Here is a 12,222-nt window from a genome sequence, read left to right on the forward strand (position 1 = left end):
CTGACATGTTGAGAGATCTTGGAGAGTTTGTTTTCTAGAATTAACTCAATCGGGCCCTTGTTCATATAAAATGTTTTTCCTCCTTTTATTTACGGTCACACAGTGTTAGGAGCAGTCAGGGATGCAGGCAGGAACAGCAGGCAGGCCCTTGCTGGTAACGACACGCCTAAGAAATAGGTTCTCAAGGCCTTACTAACAATTGTTTCTGTCCCTTTTCCCCAATCCTATCTTCAAACCCCAGAACAAAATTTCACAGGGAAGTAGATAAAGGATGTATTCCCTCACCGTTTTATTTTTATTTTTATTTTTTTAACATCAAGGCTCAAAGATGAAGTGAATTAATGTATGGCTCAGCCTAGCTGAACAGATAAAAATCACTATTCAACCCGAAATCTATTTGGAAGATCTAACTACTGCGGGACACTTAAATTTACCCTCCAAGGATTTGGAACAAGAAACGGCAACTCATTTGGAAAATTAATCTTCATAGGCCTTCTTAGCAGCAATCAGCAGGCATTGAATAAAGAAATTTGGCTAAGGCCTGAGTTGGGGGCTTCACTGCCTTTAGACTAATCAGCACAGTTGGGAAAAGCCCCAGGCTGGACTCCATTCGAGCTTTACATCCAGTTTTGAAAAGGGAAGAGGCGGTGAGAGTCTTAAAGAGGGAGCTCCTAAGCGCGTCCCAGCTTTGATGCTGCTCTAATAACATGGCTTTTCAGGCAGGATTAATAAGCAGGCTTATTAAAGGATCTGGCTCTCCTCTCCAATCCGCTAAACAGATAATGAGGATTTCTAGCTATTAGAGCAATGATACCAGATCACAATTCCTGAGACGTGCACCAGCGTGAAGCCACTCTGGAAACCGCCTGCTGAGTGGGCAGACATCAAAAGCCCCCTAACCCTTGGAAATGAACTTGAGGTTTTCTGACCACCCACGCAACATGAACCCACTTGCCTGGAATTTAATGTTCAGCACATTCAACAGAAATTTTTGACATGAAAAAATAATAGGCTCTCAGATTTTTTTTTTTTTTAATTCTTAGGAAAAAATTCCTCTAATTCCAGGTGCAACCCATTAGGGATTAAGCTACAAGAGCAGCCAAGTGTGATGGTGAACACCTGTAGTCTCAGCTGCTTGAGAGGCTAAGGCAGGACGCTTGCTTGACCCAGGAGCTGGAGGCTGCAGCAAGCTACGATCATGCCTGTAGAGAGACATGGCACTCCAGCCTGGGCAACGGTGAGACCTTATCTCTAAAACAAACAAAAAATGACAAAGGCAGCCTAATTCAATTTCTCCTTTCCCCACCCAAAGGCTTAGGATCACAAACTGTAAAGGTTCTCTCTGTTCTATAGGGATGGGAAGCTACCTGTCCTACGCACTTAGTAAATTAGAGACTATGCCAGTGCTAGAATGTGCCCAGGTGCTCCAAGATCTGGATGGACTTGTTCCTTGCACCTAGAAATCTGTGATGAAGAATAAATCGTACAGGGTGTCCTTAATGAGCCCCTTCCATAGGCAGGTATAATAGAATACACAAATGAGTCGGGGGACCCCTGTAGAATGCATCTCAAATTATGCAAAATATGAATAATTTTTTCATATTATACTGGTGGGGGAAAATCTTGCCCTTTGAGTCAAGTGCACCTGGATTCAAGTCCTGACCCTGTGCCTCTTACTAGGTGGACAATTTGGGGCAATTATCAGAGCTCTTGAGTCTCAGTTTCTTTATCGGAAAAAATTAGAGAAAACAATGCCTACCTAACCGAATGAAACTAAGTTTAAAGAAGATAACATTTGTAAAACTGGTAGCTTAGGTGCTCAGTTACAGTTAGACCCTCTCCTACTTGCTGCTGCCTGAATTTCTTTTTTTTTCTTTCTTCTTTTTTGTTTTTGTTTTTGTTTTTATTTTTGAGATGAATTCTCACTCAGTCACCCAGGCTGGAATGCCATGGCTTGATTTCGGCTCACTGCAACCTCCACCTTCCAGGTTCCAGCAATTCTCCTGCCTCAGCCTCTCAGGTAGCTGGGATTATAGGCGCAAGCCCTCATACCCAGCTAATTTTTGTATTTTTAGTAGAGATGGGGTTTCACCATGTTGACTAGGCTGGTTTCCAACTCCTGACCTCAAGTGATCTGCCTGCCTCAGCTTCCCAAGGTGCTGATATTACAGGCGAGAGCCACCCAGCCCGACCAGTAATCTTAACAGTACATTTAATTTAACCCAATATATCAAAATACTATTATATCAATTTGTTCTCATATAAAAATTTTTGGTATTTTTTGTTCTTTTTTCCTACTGAGTTCAAAATTGGGGTGTATTTTACACTTGGAGTACACTTCAAGCGCTCACCATCCTGGATGGCACAGGTGTAGACGTATAGGCAAATCCCCACGTCCATCCACTGTGCTGGGTGTTGGAGAGTCAAAAAATCTGGATTAGAGCATGGGTTTGTCCACAAGGGACTTAGTTTCTAGTTTGGTATCTAGAACAGATGGAGAACATTCATACAACAGTATACATTTACCTGTAGGTTCCCACACTGCTTATCATAAGGTAACCTACAGCTCAAGCCTTTTCCTATAATCCTTAGGCATACCCCAACCACAATATTCTTTCCCATGGTTGACAAAAGCAGTTGTCAGTTGATGTCATTGATTTGGGGCTTTGGGACATCCAGCACCCTAGAAAACAGTTCAAGGGAAAGGGGGGACGTCTTGCTTTCTAATCCCTTTAGGCTTCCAAGTGCCCACTTTATACTGTGTCAGCCCAAATTCCAGACAAGTAGGAAAGAAACTGAAAGAGAAGTCTCAACCCCGCACAGAATGTTTACCTGTCTCCTGGAGCAGCAGCGGCAGCGGGAGAAGCCATCCACGTTGAAAAGGCAGCGTCTCTCACTGCCAGCTGCACCCACCCTGCCCTGTCTCTTTCCCTTGTACCTCCCTTGAGAGCCTCTTCTTCATTTCCTCTACTGCCTGGGCTCAGCTCACAGGGAGACTCACAACACCCTACAATGAAAAGCCAGTGGCTGATGTGGCTTGCAGAGCAATCTTCATGCTGTGCAGGCATAAGCCTCAGCAAAACCAGAAATTGATGTTTGCTTTAGATTCCCTAGCATTTTCTGAAAAGCCCTTTTCCCCTTTATGCAATCCCACCCCTGTAGACTCATCTCAGACAATGCAAGAATGAAGCCACATGCTGCTGGGGTAGGGGGGTAGGGGTAGGGGGGGCGGGGAGGGGGAACAATCAGTTTAAGGAAGAACCAGTTTCTTCCTCAGCGATTTCTCCTAAGACATGAATTCATACTAAGAAGTTAATGACTTTGTGGGCCATCTTTCCTAAGGATACTTGCATATTAAGACTGATTAATAATTTTAAAAAGGAAGAGCTCAAATGTATTGAGTGCTTCTTAGCTAGTGGGCACTGTGCTAAGAGAATGATGCCTCACTCCAGGGAATGACCAGACAATGGTAGCATTTCAAGCAAGGTGGCACAGGTGGAGCAGAGGTGTCTTCCTGGTGCTTTCAGTAGACCATTCCTGTGCAGCCCTAACACGAGGGACCGTCAGTGGAGGACATAAGACAGCTGCGCTTTTTTTCTCCCTTAACTTTTGAATTTTAGCTCCATTTTTTTTGTTTATAGATTGAGGGTAGAGGAATTAAATTTGTTTTCGTCCATCCATTCATTCACTCATTCATTCAACAAACATTTCTTGAGTGCCTACTAGGAGCCAGGCATTGGACTAGGTGCTGGGGATACAGCAATGATCAAGAAGGTGAAGCTCTGCTGTCATGAAACTTACAATACGGTGGGGAAAGACAGGCAATAAGCAAAGAAATAAAACAAGAGAATTAGAGGCTATGATCATCCCATAAACAAAATGAACAAGGGGGTGGGATAGAAGCAACCAGGGAGTAGGATGGCGGCTCTTCAGATCCAGACTGCGTGGGGAAGCCCCTGGAGGAGGTCGTGGGGTTTTATTGCATCCCCACTGGTGCTCCTTCTTGGCCTCCTTGGCTCCCTCTTCCTCCTTCACATACCTGCAGGCTTCAGAGCACAGTCCTGGGGCGTCTCCTTCATCCACAAACTCTCCCTGGGTGCTTTTGCCCAGTTTCATGGCTCTAACCACTTCCTATACACTGATATCTCCCAGATTAATATCTCCAGTGCTAACAAGCATTATGATCACCAGACCCACACATTCAAGAGTCAAGCTGATATCACCGCTGAAAAGTCTGCCAGCATCTCAAACTTGATAAGCCCAAATGGGCCTCTCCACTCTGCTTCCCCCAATCTGTTCATGCTGCCTCAATTGCTGTACTCTGTAAACTATCCACCTAATGGCTCAAACCAAAAAGCTGAGCAGTTACTATTTTTTCATTGCATTTTAAATTGTTTTTGAATAAGTAATTGTGGTAGGCAAAATAACGGCCCCCAAACATGATCATATCTAATTCCTAGAATCTGTTAATATGTGATTTTACATGGCGTAAAGGACTCTGCAAATGTAATCAAATTAAGACCCTCAAGGTGAGTTATATTGGATTATCTGGGTGGACTGAAACTAGACACAGGGATCTTTAAGAGTGGGTAACCTTTCCCCTCTGTGGTCAAAGGGAGATGTGAATTTGGGAGAAGAGTCAGAGACACGTGACTCTGCTGACTGTGAAGACAGAGGAGGGGGCCATGAGCCAAAGCCTGCACGCAGCCTCTAGAAGCTAGAAACGGCCAAGAAACAGTCTCCCCTCCAGCCTCCAGAAAGGAATGCAGCTCACCAGTCCCTTTGTTTTAGCCCAGTGAGACCTGTGTGGAACTTCTACCCTACAGAACTGTAAAATAATAAATCTGCACTGCTTTAAGCCACTACATTTGTGATCATTTGTTATAGCAGTAATAGAAAACTAATAAAGCAACATAGTCACATGGCTCCAAATTTGGAGAGTACAAAATAGGAGACAATAAACTTCCTTCTCACCCTGCCCCCACCCACCCACTTTTCCCCAAAAGTACCTAATGCTACCAACTTCTTGGTATATCCTTCCAGAGACATCCTATTCATATATAAGCAAATGGGGCTTTTACCTTGTATTTCATATAAATGATAGCATACCATACATACGGTTCTAAAGTTTTCAAGTCAACAACATGATCTATAGGTTTTTCTTTGGAGCTTTTTCATTGTTTTAATCTGCAGAGATGTATTATTTAGCCATCTCTTATTGTTGGCTGTTTCTAAGCTTTTTTTTTTTTTTTTTTTTTTTTTTTTTTTTTTTTTTTTTTTGAGACGGAGTTTCGCTCTTGTTACCCAGACTGGAGTGCAATGGCGCGATCTCGGCTCACCGCAACCTCCGCCTCCTGGGTTCAGGCAATTCTCCTGCCTCAGCCTCCTGAGTAGCTGGGATTACAGGCACACGCCACCATGCCCAGCTGATTTTTTGTATTTTTAGTAGAGACGGGGTTTCACCATGTCAACCAGGATGGTCTCGAACTCTCGACCTCGTGATCCACCCGCCTTGGCCTCCCAAAGTGCTGGGATTACAGGCTTGAGCCACCGCGCCTGGAAGCTTTTTATCACAAACAATATTCTATGCAGAAATAACCTTGAACTTGCGGCCTTTCACACAGGACTAAGTGTGCCAGTGAGACAAATCCAGAAGTCATCTGATTCTTCCTTTCCTTAATCCCGGTCTAATCTGCTAGCCTGTCCTGTGGGTTCTATCTCCAAAACAAACCCCAGCCTGCCACGTCTTTCCTTGTCCACTATCCCCACTCTGTTGGAAGCCATCACTATCTCCTGCCTGGGTTATGAACTCTGAGATTCCTCTACTTGTGTCTTGCTCTTTTGAGGAAGAGTCCTCCTGAGGCCTCAGACTTTTTGTTTCTGAAATAGAATCAATAAAACTAAGCATCCAGATTTTTCTGTGAATGAATGAGTGGTGTTTGCCAAGACATCAGTGACGAGGTTTCATTTCGAGGCTTTCCTATAAAAGAAGCTTGTTAAACCTGAAAGGAAGATCAAACAAGTGTCTCTGTGTCTTGGAACAGACGTAATTTTAATTGCATCTTTAATATGTATTTTCCTTCTGTTGGTTTCCAGAGCACTTAATGGGCTGGGAACAAGACTAGAGTCTTTAGGAATGGAGACAAATTCACCTTAAATAAGAACCTGAGATGAAAGTTCTGCATTTACCCTACTTTGCCACAGCCTAAATCCTTCCCTGAGGGCTCCTTGAGGAAGTTCCAGGATGGAAACTGATTCAGAAAGTCTGGCAGTCCTGGTACAGGAATTCAAACATTCAAGAAAGGAGCCCTGGGCCAGGCACAGTGGCTCACACCTGTAATCTCAGCACTTTGGGAGGCCGAGGTAGGCGAATCATGAGGTCAAGAGATGGAGATCATCTTGGCCAACATGGTAAAACCTCAACTCTACTAAAAATACAAAAGTTAGCTGGGTGTGGTGGCACTTGCCTGTAGTCCCAGCTACTCGGCAGGCTGAGGCAGGAGACTCCCTGGAACCCAGGAGGTGGAGGTTGTGGTGAGCTGAGATCGTGCCACTGCACTCCAGTCTGGCAACAGAGCAAGACTCCATCTCAAAAAAATAAAAAATAAAAATAAACAAAGAAAAAGAAAGGAGCACTGCAGAGGGAGGCCCCTGTCACTATAAAAAAAAGAAAACTCATGGAGACTAACGGAGGAATTAGACTAAGGATTTAGATTTATGACGTATTTGCCAAGGTATACTCTCTCTTCTTATAATAAAATGTTAATTATTTGTTCAGCTTTTACTGTGTGTCATGCACTTCCACACATGCTTTTGTTTAATTTTCCTAATAACTCCATTTTACAGGTAAAGAACCTAAGACTCAGAGAGTGTTTTTATTTATTTATTTATTTTTTATTATTATTTTTTTTTTGAGACGGAGTTTCGCTCTTGTTACCCAGGCTGGAGTGCAATGGCGTGATCTCGGCTCACCGCAACCTCCGCCTCCTAGGTTCAGGCAATTCTCCTGCCTCAGCCTCCCGAGTAGCTGGGATTACAGGCACGTGCCACCATGCCCAGCTAATTTTTTGTATTTTTAGTAGAGACGAGGTTTCACTATGTTGACCGGGATGGTCTCGATCTCTCGACCTCGTGATCCACCCGCCTCGGCCTCCCAAAGTTATTTTGTACGCTTTCGGTCGCTGAGTCCCTGAGCACAGAGTAAGAAGTGAAGACAGATGGAAGCTTCAACGACCGTCCTGAACGATTAAATACACATCAGGGTGAATGACCTTCAGAATGGACATCAGTCTGTTAATATACACAGTAACATCTATATATACTATACTTGGCAGCTGAGAGTTCTGTTGAAGATCGCAGATTCTTTTGAGACACAGTCTTGTTCTGTTGCCCAGCTGGAGTGCAGCGGCGCAATCTCACCTCACTGCAACCTCCGCCTCCCAGGTTCAAGCAACTCTCATACCTCGGCCTCCTGAGTAGCTGGGACTACAGGTGCATGACACTATGCCGGGTTAATTTTTGTGTTTTTAGTAGACAGAGTTTTGCCATGTTGGCCAGGCTGGTTTCCAACTCCTGAACTCAAGCAATCCACCTGCCTCAGCCTCCCAAAGCGCTGGGATTGCAGATGTGAGCCACCTCGCCCAGCCAAGATTACAGACTTTATAGAGAGACTTTCTGAGCTTCAGCATGCATAGTTCTTTGATTACCTGCTGTGTGGCCTTGGACAAATTCCTTTCCCTCTCTGGGCCTATTTCCTATTACATTTAAAGCACTGAGAGCAGTGCTTGGCATAAAGTGGAACCTGGCCAGGCTACCCGTAAGGAGGGCTTACTTGGTGTCAAGCACCGGGCTGTGTAATATATAGAGATCACTCATCCTGACGATGGTCTCACAGAATATTCAGATCATTCTGCAAGGAAATCATTCTTTCTTTTCAGTAGCGAAGGAATCTGAAGCGCCAGAACATCCCCAACGTCACACAATCATCCGTTAAGTGGGAGCATTAGGAATTCAGAACTTGCATTGTCTGCTTCCAGAGCCTGGGCTCGGTAACAAGCAAAGAGGATGGTGTTAGCGCGCAGTCCTGCTTTATGGCAAACCCGAGGCATGAGCTGCTCTTCCTGCTTACGGTACAGACACATACTCCCCCGCCACAGAGACACACGTTTCTCATTCAAGTGAGAAACCTCCCCAATGCCTGCGCCCTCTGCTGACTGTGCTGTAGCAATTTCTGGTCTGAAAGGCACTTTCCTGGGGTAGAATTGCTGGTAGTTTTGGAAATGACTCCCACACATTGAATCCTTGACATGGAGAGACACTAAAGAGACATTGGCTTCTCTTATTTCCAGTTGCATGGAAACAAGACACATGGAAAAAGTAAGCGTTTAGGACCAGGTGCTCTCTTTCGGCAATTAAACAGATGGTTTGAGCACCTTCAATTTTATTTTTTCAGAAATACATGTGGAGCGTGGGGGGGTTGAAGAAAGGTACATGTGTGATATTTGCGCCTGTCGGCAATACAATAAACACTCTTGCTGAGAGGCTCCATGAAGGCAAAATAGAATTTGCCAAAATATGCAATGAGAAGATATGTCATCATGCAGCTCCTCACCTCCACACCCCACCCTGCACACACCCGTTTCTTCTCACAATGAAAAGGCCTCCAAGTTTTACCATACAAGAAATTATTCTCTGCCCTCCCTCCTGTTCCTCTCTCCCACTCCTCTGTGCCTTTCTCTTCCAGAAAGAAGTTTTTAGAATGTCAGATCCTAAAGATGACCCAATACAATGGTACAGTTAAGAACAAAGTCAGGCAAACCTGGATTTGAATACTGGTTTCAGCACCTTATGCAAGTTACTTAAACCTTCTCTGCCACAGTTACCTCATCTGTAAAATGGACTTAAAAACAGTGCCTACCTGATAGGATTCATGAGAGATTTGAATGAGTTTATGCTTCTAAGTTCCTTAGGTCAGAGCCTGGCACAGGGCTAATGCCTCCAAAGTGTTCCTTGATATTGTCACCCAATCAATCATCTTCATTTTATAGACAAGAAAACTAGATTCAGAGAGAAGTGGTTTATATGCCATCATATGGTCAGTTAGTGGCAGAGCCAAGACAGGAGCCAGGCGTCTCATCTCATCTCACCTGGTAAAGACATCATTCTACTGTACCACACAGACAGCATTGTGGATTTTCCCTCATTTACTAACTTTAAGCAGAAGAGGTTGGGACACATCCCAGTTGGTCAGCTTTGGCTGAACCAGCAATGTTGCCAGAGCTGGGCATCCTGGAGTGCATCCCGGAGTGCCAGCCCCCTGTGTGCAAGAGCCTGCTGGTATCTGACAGTAACAGACTCTGTCCTAGGAGCTATCAAGTCCTGATAAAACTGAGCCACAGAGCACTGAGCAACTGTCCTCTTATTATTATTATTTTGAGGCATCTGTCACCCTCTCAGGCTGGAGGCCAGTGGTGCAATCTGGGCTCACTGCAACCTCTGCCTCCCAGGTTCAAGAGATTCTCCCACTTCAGCCTCCCGAGTAGCTGGGATTACAAGTGTGTGCCACCATGCCCGGCTAATTTTTGTATTTTTAGCAGAGACGAGGTTTCACCATGTTGGCCAGACTGGTCTTGAACTCTTGACCTCAAATGATCCCTTGGCCTCCCAAATGTCCTCTTATTATTAATTTGTTTTCTGGAAGTGGAAGCTCCAGAAAGAAGTTGACTAGATAGTGGCACCACCACCAGCTTTCAAATGTTCTGGCAGCAAAATCTCTGCATCTAGCCAGCCTCCAATCCACATTCCTGAAGGTCTCTCCCATTCTCTGTCTCTCTGTCTCTCTCTCTCTCTCTCTCACTCTCTCTCTCTCTCTCTCTCTCTCCATGCCACCATGCCTCCATGCCTGGCTAATTTTGTATTTTTTGTAGAGACAGGGCTTCTTCATGATGGTCAGACTGGTCTCGAACTCCAGACCTCAGGTGATCTGCTTGGCTCAGCCTCCCAAAGTGCTGGGATTACAGGTATGAGCCACCGTGCCTGGCTGACAATTTCTTAAACTAAGAAAACAATGACGTTTGCCACATGGGTTGACTCTTCCTCTCATGGAAATTTCTCTGTAGCATATGATGCTGTTTGATAGCATTTTACCCACAGTAGAACTTCTTTCAAAACTGGAGTAATCCTCTCACGCTCTGCTACTGCTGTCAACCAAGTTAATGCAATATTCATGATCCTTCGTTGTCATTTCACATGTTCACAGCGTCTTCACCAGGAGATTTCATCTCAAGAAACCATGTTCTTTGCTCATCCATAAGAAGCGGCTCCTCATTTGTTCAAGTTTGATCATGAGATGGCAGCTCATGATCACATCTTCAGGCTCCACTTTTAGTTCTCTTGCTATTCCCGCCACATCCACTGTTACTTTCTCCACTGAAGTCTTAAACCCCTCAAAGTAATCCACGAGGATTAGAATCAATTTCTTCCAAACTCCTCTTAATTTGATGTTTTGACCTTCACCCATGAATCATGAGTATTCATAATGGCAGCTAGAATGGTGAATTCTTTCCAGAAGATTTCCATTTACTTAGCCTAGATCCAACAGAGGAATTGCTATCTATGGTGGCTATAGCCTTCCAAAATGTATTTCTTAAATAATAAGACTTGAAAGTTGCAATTACTCTTGGATCCGTGGGCTGCAAGATGGATGCTGGGTTAGCAGGCACAAGAACACCCTTTATCTCCCTGTAAATCTCCATCAGAGCTCTTGGTAATGAGGTGCGTTGTCAACGAGCAGTAATATTTTCAAAAGAATTTCTTTTTTTTTTTTTTTTTTTTCTGAGCAGTAGGTGTCAACAGCAAGCTTAAAATATCCGGTAAACCATGCTGTAAACCTATGTGTTGTCATCCAGGCTTTGTTGTTCCACTGATAGAGGACAGGCAGACTCTATTTAGCACAGCGTTTTAGGGCCTTAGGATTTTCAGAATAGGCAGATGAGCATTGGCTTCAACTGAAAATCACCAGCTGCACTATCTCCTAACAAAAGATTCAGCCTGCTCTTTGAAGCTTTAAAGCCAGGCATTGACGTCTCTCCAGTATGAAAGTCCTAGATGGTATATTCTTCCAGTATAAGGCTATTCTGTCTATATTAAAACTCTTGTTTAGTGTAGCCACCTTCATCAATTATCGTAGCTAGATCTTCTGGATAACTTACTGCAGCTTCTGCTTCATGACTCTGCTTCACCTTGCAGAAATCACCTTGCAGCAATCTCTGTGGAGATGGCTTCTTTCTTTAACCGTCATGAGCCAATCCCTGCTAGCTTCCAACTTTTCTTCCTCACCTCTCTCTGTCTTCATAGAATTGAAGAAAATTAGGGCCTTGCTCTGGATTTGGCTTTAGCCTGAGGGAATGTTGTCACTGCTTTGATCTTCTATCCAGACTGCTAACACTTTCACCCGTATCAGCAAGAAAACTATTTTGCTTTCTTATCAATTGTGTATTCACTGTAATATCACCTTCTATTTCCTTCAACAACTTTTTCTTTGTATTCATGACCTGGGTAACTGTTTAGTATAAGAAACCTAGCTTTCAACGCTTCTTAGCTTTCAACGTTGCTTCTTCACTAGGCTTAATCATCTCTAGCTTTTAATTTAAAGTGAGAAACATGAAACTCTTCCTTTCACTTGAACACTTAGAGGCCATTGTAGAATTATTAATTGGCCTAATTTCAATATTGTTGTGTCTCAGGCAGTAGGAAGGCTTGAGGAGAGAGAGAGAGAGAGAGAGAGACAAAGAAAGAGAGAGACAGAGAGAGATGGGGGAATGACCAATTAGTAGAGCAATGGAGCAATCAGAACACACAATACACATATTAAATTCTCTGTCTTATATGTGTGCAGTTTGTGGCACCCTAAAACAACAGTAGACTCACGTGGGCACTTGCTCCAGACGCTGTCCCCCTTGATCCTCCCTAGCTGCCCGTGAATTCTCCTCCACACACTCCTGAGCCCCAGACCCAGATTCATCAAGCCCTTGGGGTCAGGAGAGTGGGCTCCATGAATATGCGGCCACATTTTCCCATTTCAGGACTCTTGAGGAGTGCTGGTTTGTGCTTCCAAGTGGAGCAGGGAAGGGTAAACTGCCTTTGGAGCATTTGAGAGAAGGACGAGAGAACTGGAATCACCAAAAAAAAAAAAAAAAAAAAAAAAAAGACTGATTAGTATTT

General features: G+C 44.1%; 1 protein-coding gene across 1 annotated transcript in view; it reads right to left on the minus strand.

Annotated features, from left to right (window-relative positions):
* Positions 1-12,160, minus strand: part of RHEX (regulator of hemoglobinization and erythroid cell expansion) — a 43,189-nt gene extending 31,029 nt beyond the window's left edge. Inside the window, exon 1 of the mRNA XM_010348986.3 lies at positions 11,929-12,160. The gene's annotated coding sequence lies outside the window, so the exon portion shown is untranslated. The remainder of the gene's footprint in view (positions 1-11,928) is intronic.
* Positions 12,161-12,222: the final 62 nt, after the last annotated feature.

This window comes from Saimiri boliviensis, chromosome 14 (genome assembly GCF_048565385.1).
Source record: "Saimiri boliviensis isolate mSaiBol1 chromosome 14, mSaiBol1.pri, whole genome shotgun sequence".
Taxonomy (NCBI): Eukaryota; Metazoa; Chordata; class Mammalia; order Primates; family Cebidae; genus Saimiri; species Saimiri boliviensis.